The sequence below is a fragment of the Parasteatoda tepidariorum genome, chromosome 2, assembly GCF_982258835.1.
Source record: "Parasteatoda tepidariorum strain Cologne lab strain chromosome 2, Ptep-v5.0, whole genome shotgun sequence".
Taxonomy (NCBI): Eukaryota; Metazoa; Arthropoda; class Arachnida; order Araneae; family Theridiidae; genus Parasteatoda; species Parasteatoda tepidariorum.
The window spans coordinates 103,980,296-103,991,816 of record NC_141756.1 but is presented as its reverse complement, the minus strand read 5'-3'; the positions used below and the strand labels follow the sequence as shown (position 1 = coordinate 103,991,816).

General features: G+C 33.0%; 1 long non-coding RNA gene across 1 annotated transcript; it reads right to left on the bottom strand.

The window, feature by feature from the left end:
- Positions 1–2,618: 2,618 nt before the first annotated feature.
- LOC110282974 (uncharacterized) lies at positions 2,619–9,073 on the bottom strand. The gene is made up of 3 exons (XR_015431486.1): positions 8,841–9,073; positions 6,103–6,221; positions 2,619–3,340 (listed from the first exon to the last, which is right to left on the bottom strand). It is a non-coding gene; the product is annotated as an uncharacterized LOC110282974 (long non-coding RNA).
- Between the last annotated feature and the right edge of the window lie 2,448 nt (positions 9,074–11,521).

The following is an 11,521-nucleotide window of genomic DNA, read 5'->3' as shown; positions in this document are numbered from 1 at the left end:
TAGATGCATTTTTTTAAAAATGTGTGTATCTTTAATGCACCTGTTACAAAATTTTTATTTTATCCGAATTAGAAATTTCAAAATTCGAACAAAGCTGAATTTCAGTATTTCCAAAATATTTCTAAACGTTTTTTCCACGTTATTTTCACTAAACTTGGAAAAATAACTGAAAATGTTCGAAACTGCATAATCTTAATTAAAAAATTTTACCATCTCATAATTTATAAAAATCTAATATAATTTTAAAATATAAATTTTGAATATACTCTAAATAAAATAACTTATACCGCGTAACTATGCCCCATTGTTTAAACTTATTTAGCCGCCGAGTCAATGAATTGATGTTAGCTTATGGTTAAAATATGTGTTATAGTTAGTCTCCTGTTAGTAGTTAGCCCGATGATGAATGAATAATATGAATGCATAACGAAATTCCTTTAACATGAATTACTTTAAATTTGCTCATCCTGAGATATTTACATTTAAAAAAGGGATAACTTCAAAATTTTCCAAATTTACTTTTTGAAACTATGGCTAAATAGTGCGTCACCGATTCTTTTAAAATTTATAAAATATCCTTTTATCACGTGCTATACTCATAGCCAGTTTCGCATAACTAAACTAACCGAATCATCCGTAATAGTGTTCAGTGTTTAAATATTTAGTTGAACAGATACTTTTGAGCACTGAATATGTATCAAAACGGCTATAAATATTTAAGAGGTGAGATGAAGCAAATTGAGGTAAATCCATTTAAAGATTTTCGTTATGCAAATAGACTCGGCAGAGAAATAAGATTAAAAACAAGACTAGTTTTGTAGAAGCCCATTTATTAATGTATCCAATATATTTTATTAGAAATATAATTTTCGTTTATCTTAAGAAAATCAACTGACAATTTGAAACATTTTATTTACCAAACTTCTTACTAATTTAACATTTTCAGAGCATGCGATAATGTGTATAATTAGTGCTAACTACAGATAAAAGTTTCTGTTACCCCAAAGCGTGTTAAAAGCTACCAGTTTTCTTTTGAGTGACAAAATTAGAACATTTCTTGAGAAAAACCTCTACTGCGTTCCGCTGCGCTAACTTAATTACTAGACAGTCTTGATTCTTCATTAATTTTCTTTTAATAGTTTCGTTCTCAAACTTTATATAATGCGCATTAATTCTTTTAAAATTTAGTTTGAATACATAGAATTGTTATTAGATACTACATAAATGATGGACAAATTATAAATTTAGATTTGTTTAGTGAAATTTATAATACTGCTACGTAAATAAAAACGTAATGTGTAAAGTGCTAACTACACAACATTGTTTTCCATCAAAGCTAATTAAGATTAGGACAAAAATAAAATTTGAAAAATGCGATGCTATGACGCTACAGCAATTCATTAGCTTGAAGGGTTTTAAATAATTTAAGTGATAGGTAAACAAACCGACAGATCTGGAATAGTAAGATAAGATTTGTATTTCGAATAGTACGGGTTACTTTAAAATCGTAAACTGGTATTTAATATGTATTTTACTGATGAGGAGGGATTTATTCATAACTATCAATTTGATACCGTGTGTTTTATTGAGGTAAAGCTAAATTTGCGATATTGTATGTTCTGGTTTTACGGTTTCCAAACATCTAGTTACCTCAGTTTTGAAATTCTAAAATGTCTATTTAATAAACTACACCGGATTTTACGTGCCCGCTTGAATTTTTTTTGAAGATTAAAACAAGTTTAAGACTTAGTTTATTGCCAGCAAATTTGAGATGCGAATTTTGTCTATTAGATATAAATTCCTCAAATCTTTTTGCTTAAACTTCAGATTGAGTTTATTTTAATCGTAGACTTTGAAATTAACCCACATTTACTTCAACCGATTGTAAAATATGAAAATAACGCAAGATGTATTTGGTGGAAATACATTGAAAAGGAATATTTAAGAATTTGTAATATTACAAAATAAAATATGATATAAAGTTTTATTAATCTAAATGTATGTTTTGTCTGAAAATCGAACGAAAGTATTTTAATTTTTAATAATTCTCTGAATTTAGTATTTTGAATTTAAATTTAAAACTGGTACACTAAAAATCTTTTGAGTATTACAATTTTAGATTTTAGCTCATGTACTGAACCACAGTTTAAAGGAAAAAGCACCAATAAAAACTAGTTCTTTTGCTCTAAAATTTAATTCTTCATGAATTTTATGTCATAGCTGATAACGGGCAACAGATAACAATAAGCTTCTCTTAAAAAATTTCAAGACCATTAACAGTACGAATATATAACACATAGCCGAGAGATAAGATAGGGTGCATCTAATTTGCAGAGACTAAGATTTCAACTATAATTAATTTAAGACAATAAATTGTTAAATATTACTTAAAATTATTTAAGACAAAAATTTTTAGATTTGATATAAATAAAAAAGGAATAATTAGGTAAATACGATTTAAATTATTCTTTACGTTTAAGAAAAATACTTGAAATTAACTTTTAAACGATGTACTCTAATTGCATATAATTTATAATTAAGGATTTAGATTTAATTAAAAATATTTATATAGCTTAATTCTCATAAGAGAAAATATTTATATTTCTTAATAATCAAAATACCGAAAATTGAATTTTATTATTCAAGGAGAATATTTAAAATAAACCTTTTGTTCAGTTGAAAAATCATGTACAGTCAGCGCTTCTGTTATGTCCACCAGGCAACTGAAGTAGGTCACCTCAGCAGAGTACGATCCTCTGGTAGCTAGGTCAGTCATGGAGATTTGGCAGACAACGGACCTCATGGTAGCTAGGTCAGTCATGGAGATCTTGGCAGACAACGGACCTCATGGTAGCTAGGTCAGTCATGGAGATCTTGGCAGACAACGGACCTCATGGTAGCTAGGTCAGTCATGGAGATCTTGGCAGACAACGGACCTCATGGTAGCTAGGTCAGTCATGGAGATCTTGGCAGACAACGGACCTCATGGTAGCTAGGTCAGTCATGGAGATCTTGGCAGACAACGGACCTCATGGTAGCTAGGTCAGTCATGGAGATCTTGGCAGACAACGGACCTCATGGTAACTAGGTCAGTCATGGAGATCTTGGCAGACAACGGACCTCATGGTAGCTAGGTCAGTCATGGAGATCTTGGCAGACAACGGACCTCATGGTAGCTAGGTCAGTCATGGAGATCTTGGCAGACAACAGGCCTCATGGTAACTAGGTCAGTCATGGAGATCTTGGCAGACAACAGGCCTCATGGTAACTAGGTCAGTCATGGAGATCTTTCAAAATTTGATCCTCAAGGAATCTGGCGATGAAGTACTCAATGCAAAGCCTAGTGTTAAGAATGCAAAATGTCTTTACTCTTTTGGTCAAATTAACATAATAATTTCACTCTAGTCAGAGGCAGTGTTTGGTATTGAATCAAGTAAAGTTTTATTCATAGGGTCTGCATTATTTAACAAAATTCTTAAATCTTATAACGGTGATCCTATTAATCCGAACATTTAATTCCTGCTCGTAGGACCTCTGAGCTATGTGCGTACTTTTAAGAACGCTGGAGTAACACAGAAATCTATATTAACAAATGCAGACGAAGTTCAAATGAGAACTTAATGGCGTTGTCAAAATTTCGATTATCCAAAACTCTAAATAACCACGGAATGAAGAGATTTATCTTTTGACCGTGAGGGAACATTAGTCTGATATTCATTAAGATTATTATTTTAGAGCTTTGTGAAACACGACTAAATTTATTAGCCTCCTGATCAGTAGGAGATTTTATCAGCAGAAGTTAAACATCTGCAACCAATAAACTAAATTAAACATAAGTTTTAGATATGACGAAAGTTACATAGGACGCAATACTAATGCTATAAAGTTTTGTCCAAACAAGTTCAGTTTTTCAGCGAGACAAAAGTTTAGTACTTTAAAACCAACTAAAAGCCGTAGTGGCCCCCTAGCGTTCGCTTCCAATCAATGATTCTGCCTAAGCATAGACTGGTCGATACAAATTCTGCTCTTTGCTAGCACCGACCACAGTGCTGACGTAAAATATAGTCTATCGGAGCATGAGTTAGAAGCTCCTTGCCGTCAGATTGATCGTGGAAGGATTTACACAATTTTAAGGCTACATTTTGTAAGCAGGGCTTTAAAATTAAATTTAATGTAAAGTTTATACAAGGTTTCTGTTCACCTGGAAAGTCATGAATTTCTGTATTGAAATAAATTTGTCACTCACAATATAACTTTTTTTTTTAAATCTAAAATCTAATGAAGCAGAGTATGACAGTTTTGGTTATACCTATCATTTCAGTTAATTTTATTATAATGCTTTAAATTTATTGCTATGTTTTTGTCGGAGAAAATAGTAACTTCGTTAAGTCATAAAAATTCTTGGAATTAGTCATGAATTTGAAAATCTAAAATGTAGCAGATACCCTGTTTAAAAATGTATAAAATATTTGTCAAATCAACTGAATTCAAAACTACTCATTTTACGCTAACAACTCTACAGTAAATTTTATTTCATAAATTACAAAAATATGTAGATGAATGTTATTACCCGAGTTTTTAACTATTTTATAATTTCAAAAAGAATTAAAAACTATATAGTATTAAATCTTTAAAGAAACATTTAATATGCTTAAAGCTTGATAAAACAAAGTCACACTTGCACCATTATACAAAATCTACATGCGAAAATTTCAAGGAAGTGAACTTTTGCCTTGTGTGCTGGCCTAAAAGTCTCCAAATCTATGTTCATAAAATGCATTTATATTTTAACAAAATTTTGAGAACAAAAATTGCGAAAATTTCAGAAAGATACTTTTCTTAATAAATAAAATTTATATAATGTTAAATAAGTTGTAATTTATTCAAATAAAAAAGGTTAAATTTTCAAAGCTTAAATATTTAAGTGTCTTCAGCAGTTTCCTTGAAAAATTAGACGCACTATTAGATTCTATGTAAAATGTTAATTATCAGATATTATACAGATTTATTGTTTTTACGCGACTGAAACCGGTTTGCACTTGCTTACGTTCGTGTAGCAATTCATTAAATTAGGCTATATAAAATAAACGATTAAAAGACAAATATAGAATATTTATTATATCCCGTATTATATTTACATACATAATAATTAGACCCACTGTAGTGCTCTAATAATTGCATGTTTTGCACAAAGGCAATAGTTTTATATTTAAACACACATGTAATGGATTTTAATTCAAGAGTTTTTATATACTTCCTGTTTGTATTTAATTTTGACGTTTTGCACTTCAATGTTAACCAATTACCTGGACGTAAACAAGTGCCAACCGGTTTCAGTCGCTTAAAAACAGAGTTGTACAGTATCACCTGATAATTAAGATTTTTCGTAGAATCTTATAGTGCATCTAATATGGCCGTACCTTCATTTTCATTTATCAGTATGGAAAAATTACCACAATTTCTAAAAATCGGAGATCAAAAAGGGTTTTGAAAATCCAATGAATCTCTTCGTTGAAATCAAACAAGGTTAATAAAATTCTAAATTTTCGTCGAAATAACCTATTTTTTACCTAGTCTAATACCTTAAATTTTTATTTATGGAATAGTTCAATGTGTAAAATGTTTTATAATTCAATAAATGATAGACTAGAATAGATACATTAACACTAGATGGCCCATTACACAGATACATTAACACTAGATCGGTCTTTCAAGTCATTTTGACTGCTTTTTAATTTCGATTAGAAAAACAATGCATGTAATGAAAAAATTTCTTAGAATTTTATGACTTTTCGTACAACATAATTTTTTTTATTGTTAATATTTACTAATAACTTTTTATATAACTGCAAATCTATAAAAGATAAAGATTTAAAGTTATATAAAGATTTAAAGTTTTATTATATGAGGATTTAAAGTTATATAAAAGATATTAAAAATTTTAAACAAATTTTTTTATACATTAGCTATTCTTTCACAAGGTAGTCATTTTGACTGCTTTTGGGCAATTTAGGTATTTACTAAATTTCGATCTTTCAAGTGTTATATGAAATTTATTAAACAGTTTCTTAATTAGATCAAAATAAATCTAAGCTTACTTACCCATCTAAATCTGATAATGATAATCAACATTCTTATGCAAGGAATATATTTTTAATCTAGCATAAGCCACTTTCGATAGTAGAATATCAAACATCTATTTTATGGTAGATTCTTGGATCCTGCAAGGAAATAGGAAATGTCATGAAAAATATAAAATTTGCTATATGCAACGGCATATGTTTTTATACTTTTGCGAAATAGAATTTAGGTTGGCTGATGACATTTTATACTTATGACTAATAAATCAATAATATTATACCAGGGTGCGTAGACAAAACTTTCAACAAAAAATAAACACCTTTTAAGTACTTTTTAAGCACTCAAAAATATTTTTAAGCACTATATACTACATTAACAAAATGAAAAATTATCTCAAAGACTTTAGATAATCATGATAAAATAACTAGTTTCTGACAAAGAACTCTTTTTTTATTATATTAGCAGTTATAAAATGATCGAGCGATTTTTCGGTTCGATATCAGAGGGTGGAAATTGAAGTCTGAAATTGAGAATATCTTGCAAAATGCAGCAGAGTTGCACATGAGATAGCAAATATCTCACCGAACCCAGCTCAATAGACGCGCATACGAACTCGCAAGCATTTCATCAAACATGCAAAGTGATTGGCGCTTTCATACGCTATGGACCGACGGTACGCCGAAATGAATAAAAGTTGAATAGAATATTGTGAAAAGCTTGCTTTTGCTTATACGTGGCGAAAATAGACATGGTAACGAAAAAAAAAAATGTTTCGAGAAGGGAAAATTAAGCACTTTTAAAAACATCCAATGACAATAGCACCTTTAAGGGCTTTTAAATAACGAAAATAAGCACCTTTAAGCACTTTTTAAAAACGCTACGCACGATGTAGACTAATGCTACAATACTAGAGTTCGGTGCTAAATATTTATGCGGTAAAATTAAAATCTCCAAGTCTGAGAAGAATTGGAGATATATATATTGTATAAAAAAATTATCGGATTTAAAAGCTAGAGAAATCAATAGCAATAACCGCTGAAAATTCGCTAAATTATCGCCTTAAGTAAATGCTCAAATGCGCGATTCGAATGTTCCCTATTGTTTGAAATATATCGGGATATCTAAAATCCGCGTGAAAATCAACATCAATAACTGCTGACAATAAAATTTAAACATTACATGGAGTTACGATACAATCGGCGTAAATTTAGCGCGTCAAAAAGTGATTTAAATGCACGATTCAAATATTACGTGAAAATTTCTGCAGAAATGAAAAGTATTTTTTTACTTTTCATAAGAAAAATCTTTCTGCAAGAACTCTAACGCTCTGCGACAATGTCGCCGTGTCACGGCGATTCAGCCACGGGGCCCTACACAATTGTAAATTGATGAACGCAGCTAGTCATGGTTGACCTACGAAGGAAATTTCAAGTAGGCAGCAAACTTCCCAACCTCCTTGTAGGAAGTTACAGTTCATTCCTTTACATCGTTTAAAATCAAATAGATTATACATAAAATTAAAATAAGCCAACAATTCAGGTAAAATCCTGAGTATACACAACCAGTATATTCTATATAACAATTTAAGTGTGTTTCATTACGAAATTATTTAACATATCTAAATAAAATTAGCAAATGATTTGCAGATTTCAATACTATAATAAATTTCTTATCAAAATACAGTAGAATCCCTATAAAGAAATTTTTAAATCTGAAAGTTTCGAAAGTAAATTTTAGACTAAACGAAATTTTCCATCCTTTAGTTTTCATAGGTTTTGAAGGAATTTAAAAAATTGCCCTGCTATTCCAGATTAAAATTTCCCTGCAAACCAGTTAGTCACCATTATTCATCCTAAGAATTATGAGCAAAATTTGCAGATAAAGTAATCACATTTCAAGGAAGAAATTATTTCACAATAGTTAAGTATTGATTTACTTTAAATTCGAAGAAAACCATTTGCCTTAATCGCACTGGCTAAAGGTTGAAACATTTGCTTAACTACATGAAAAACTAATAAACGACATAACGAAATTTTACTTCCCTGGTCTAAGAGCAGAAAAGGAGAGGAAAGATCCCAGATACATATATGGTGTTGCGAAACCGAATAAAAATGAATCGGACTTGTGAACCTATAGTTTGTCTACAGTAAGAACTACCCCCTACGTAAGAACTAATATAAGTAACTTTTAAAAATTAAATCGTAATTTCATTCATCTCAAATATTTTAAAACTTATATCGTTTTGTATTTTAGAAGTAGTTTTTACTTAACCCACTAACCTCAAGACCATAGTTACCGCCACTGATCCAGACAAATGGCTAGGGAAGTTCTTCATTTAGACAAACTACAGCTTAATCGCCAAGAGTAAATATAGAAGACATTGATTTTGTTTAATCAAAATTAATAGTTTGTGCAACCCAAATATTTAAAAAAAATGTCTTACACTAATCTCTATTAAAATATTAATCTTGAATATACAAGATTTTAGAATTGAGTGGGAATTCTGCTCAAATCAACATCCGAGAAGGAAAAAAAAGAGCAGAGTTTTAAAAAGTAGACTATTAGATATATTAAATGCTGTTAAAAATATATTTGAAAAAAAAAGAGTTTAAGTATTTAAATCTATTGTTTCATAAAACTCTCGTTTTACTGTTTCTCATAAACACTCAATCGCAATTTTGGAGAATAACAAGCATACCATCCTTTATCATGAAAAATTTTAAGTATGTAAAAGTAGTGAATAATAGAAAAAGACTTACTTTAAAGTTCTCGTCAGATGAGACATCGATAAACTACCTTCCAGAATATCATAATAGCTGGCGAACATTAATTTAAGATCTTCAGAATTTCTTTAAGACAAATTAAAAAAAAAACACTAGATTTAAAAACACGTACTACATCCATCTTGATACGTAAAGCTGGACGAAATACACTATCTATACCAACTCATAAATAAAAAAAAGCAACAACAAGGCAGAGATATGAAGAGCTCGTTGGAAACCAGTCTTGCTCCGTATTTTATATCCTTTCATATCGATAACGATTGGCAATTATTGTCTGTCAAAGTTGAGTTGAGTTGATGATGAAGTGGATCTATGCTATTCGCGTTTTTGGGGCCACCCTGTGGTCCCGCAGTGGACTGATCGTTAAGACACTGTTCCCAGCAGATCACCGAAGTCATGCATCACTGGCTGCGGTCAGTGTGCGGGTGGGTGACCCACTTGAGTCAGTCTACGAAGGAACCGAGGGTTTGCGGTATTGGTCCTCATTAAACTGTTCTACCGTATAGTGCACGACTTCGCGAGCAGGTCCTTGAGCTACCAAAGCCAACCCCTATGCAGAGGATCAAAATTGTGACGGTATGTCTTCGGATCATCCTCAGGAGTGTTTCCCATACCGTCGCCAATAGCCCATTGTGCAGCTCTAGTATGATGTAAATAAACCACAACCACGAGCCTAACGTTCTGTAGCGTGGAGGTAGAGGGTTCGAAACCCGCCCTACCCCGAATGTATCTTCGTATTGTTCTTATTTGAATTGTTCTATCTGTCTTTCTACCTAATAAAGACTCAAAAGTCGTACTTGTATAATTGAATGCATGTAATGTAATTGAGCATTTGCATGTAATTGAGCACACAAGCATGCAAGTATCAATGAATAAAATACTCATATGTAATATATCCTCTGTGCTTTGAGTGAGCTGAGGTTACTTTTCAGGGTTGGGAAAAATTCTAGCAAAAGGTGCTGAGGAAAAATGAGGTTGTAGGGTAATTACTTTTTTACAGAACGATAAAAGGGGCCTCCCTGGACAAGTGGTCTCACCATTCCACCAAACGCTCTCTAGATTGGAAGTAACGGGTAAGGATTCCACCGCCATCCTGTTCCGCAGTTGACTGATCGTTAAGACACGGTTCCCAGTAGATCACCGAAGTCAAGCATCACTGGCTGCGGTCAGTAGGTGGGTGGGTGACCACTTGGATCAGTCTGCGTAGGGACCGAGGGTGTGCGGTATTGATCCTTGTTAAACTGTGCTACCGTAAAGTGCTCGACTTCGCGTACAGGTCGTTGGGCTACCGAAGCGGGGGTGCCATCCTCTCTGCAGAGGATCAAAATTGTGATGGCATGTCTTTGGATCATCCTCAGGGATGTTTCCCAGGCCGTCGCCAATAGCCCATTGTGCAGCTCTAGTGCGACGTAAATGAACTACAACAACAACACCGCCATCCTGAATACATCGTTGTGATGTTCTTCTCAAGCTTGAGTCCCGCATTGGGCAGATCTTAAAGACACGGTTCCCAGTAGAATACCGAAGTCAAGTATTACTGGCTGTGGTCAGTAAGCGGGTGGGTGACCACTTTGATCAGCCTGATAAATAAAATATATTGCTGTTGTTAGTTCACTTCTGTTAACCATTCATTAAATGCTTATGGTGCGAAGAAGGTGATGATTTTGATTTCTGTGGTATAATCGACGTATTATCTTCATGCAGTTGGTGTTTCTTCCACTCCGTTACAGCGTTGAGGTTCTTTAGTGACTTTGGACACGAACTTGAAACCTTCTACTTTGCCGTCCGAGACATTAGACTCTCAGCTTCTCTTTAGACATTAGATACTCAGTTACCCTCCCATTAAGTCTATGCTTTTTCTCTAATCATTTTGTCAAGATACATATGGTCCTCCTGCCGAATATTTTGAAGTTCCGAGGAATCGGGTTCGAATTCCGTTCTATCCCTGATTGTAACTATATCGAATTTGTGCTATCTGCTCTTCGATTGACAAGGGTCAAATCGAATAAAATGAAGTTTTTGTTTGAATTTCTATTTTATTCATGTGAATAAAGTAATCAAATCATATCACTCCTCCAGTACCATTCAACTTGATGAAGTTTTTGCAAGACAATCTAGCAGGGTAGCCAAGAAGCAAAAATTCGGTTTAGTGATATGAACAGATTCGTTCCCCGAAATCTCTGAAAGACCACTACGACAAAACGATCAGCATATAATGTTTTTATATCGATCAACCGCATTTTCTAATGAGTAAACAAGCCGTATTTGAAACTTAAAAGCGATTCATAGTTTCAGACTCTAGATCGCGTTATAGCCTCACATATGGCAGGCGGAAAAAATTGTTTAAACCTCTTGAGTTAGCAAAGGAATGTGACCTATATTTTACGTCTCGAGGAAAAATTATAGCTGAGAAGAGAAATGAACTAAGGCATAAGTCCCACAGTGGATTGATCGTTAAGACACGGTTTCCAACAGATCACCGAAGTCAAGCATCACTGGCTGCGGTCAGTGTGCGGGTGGGTGACAACTTGGATCAGTCTGCGTAGGGACCGAGAGTGTGCGGTATTGGTCCTCGTTAAACTGTGCTACCGTAAAGTGCTCGACTTCGCGTGCAGGTCGTTGGGCTACCGAAGCGGGGGTGCCATCCCCTCTGCAGA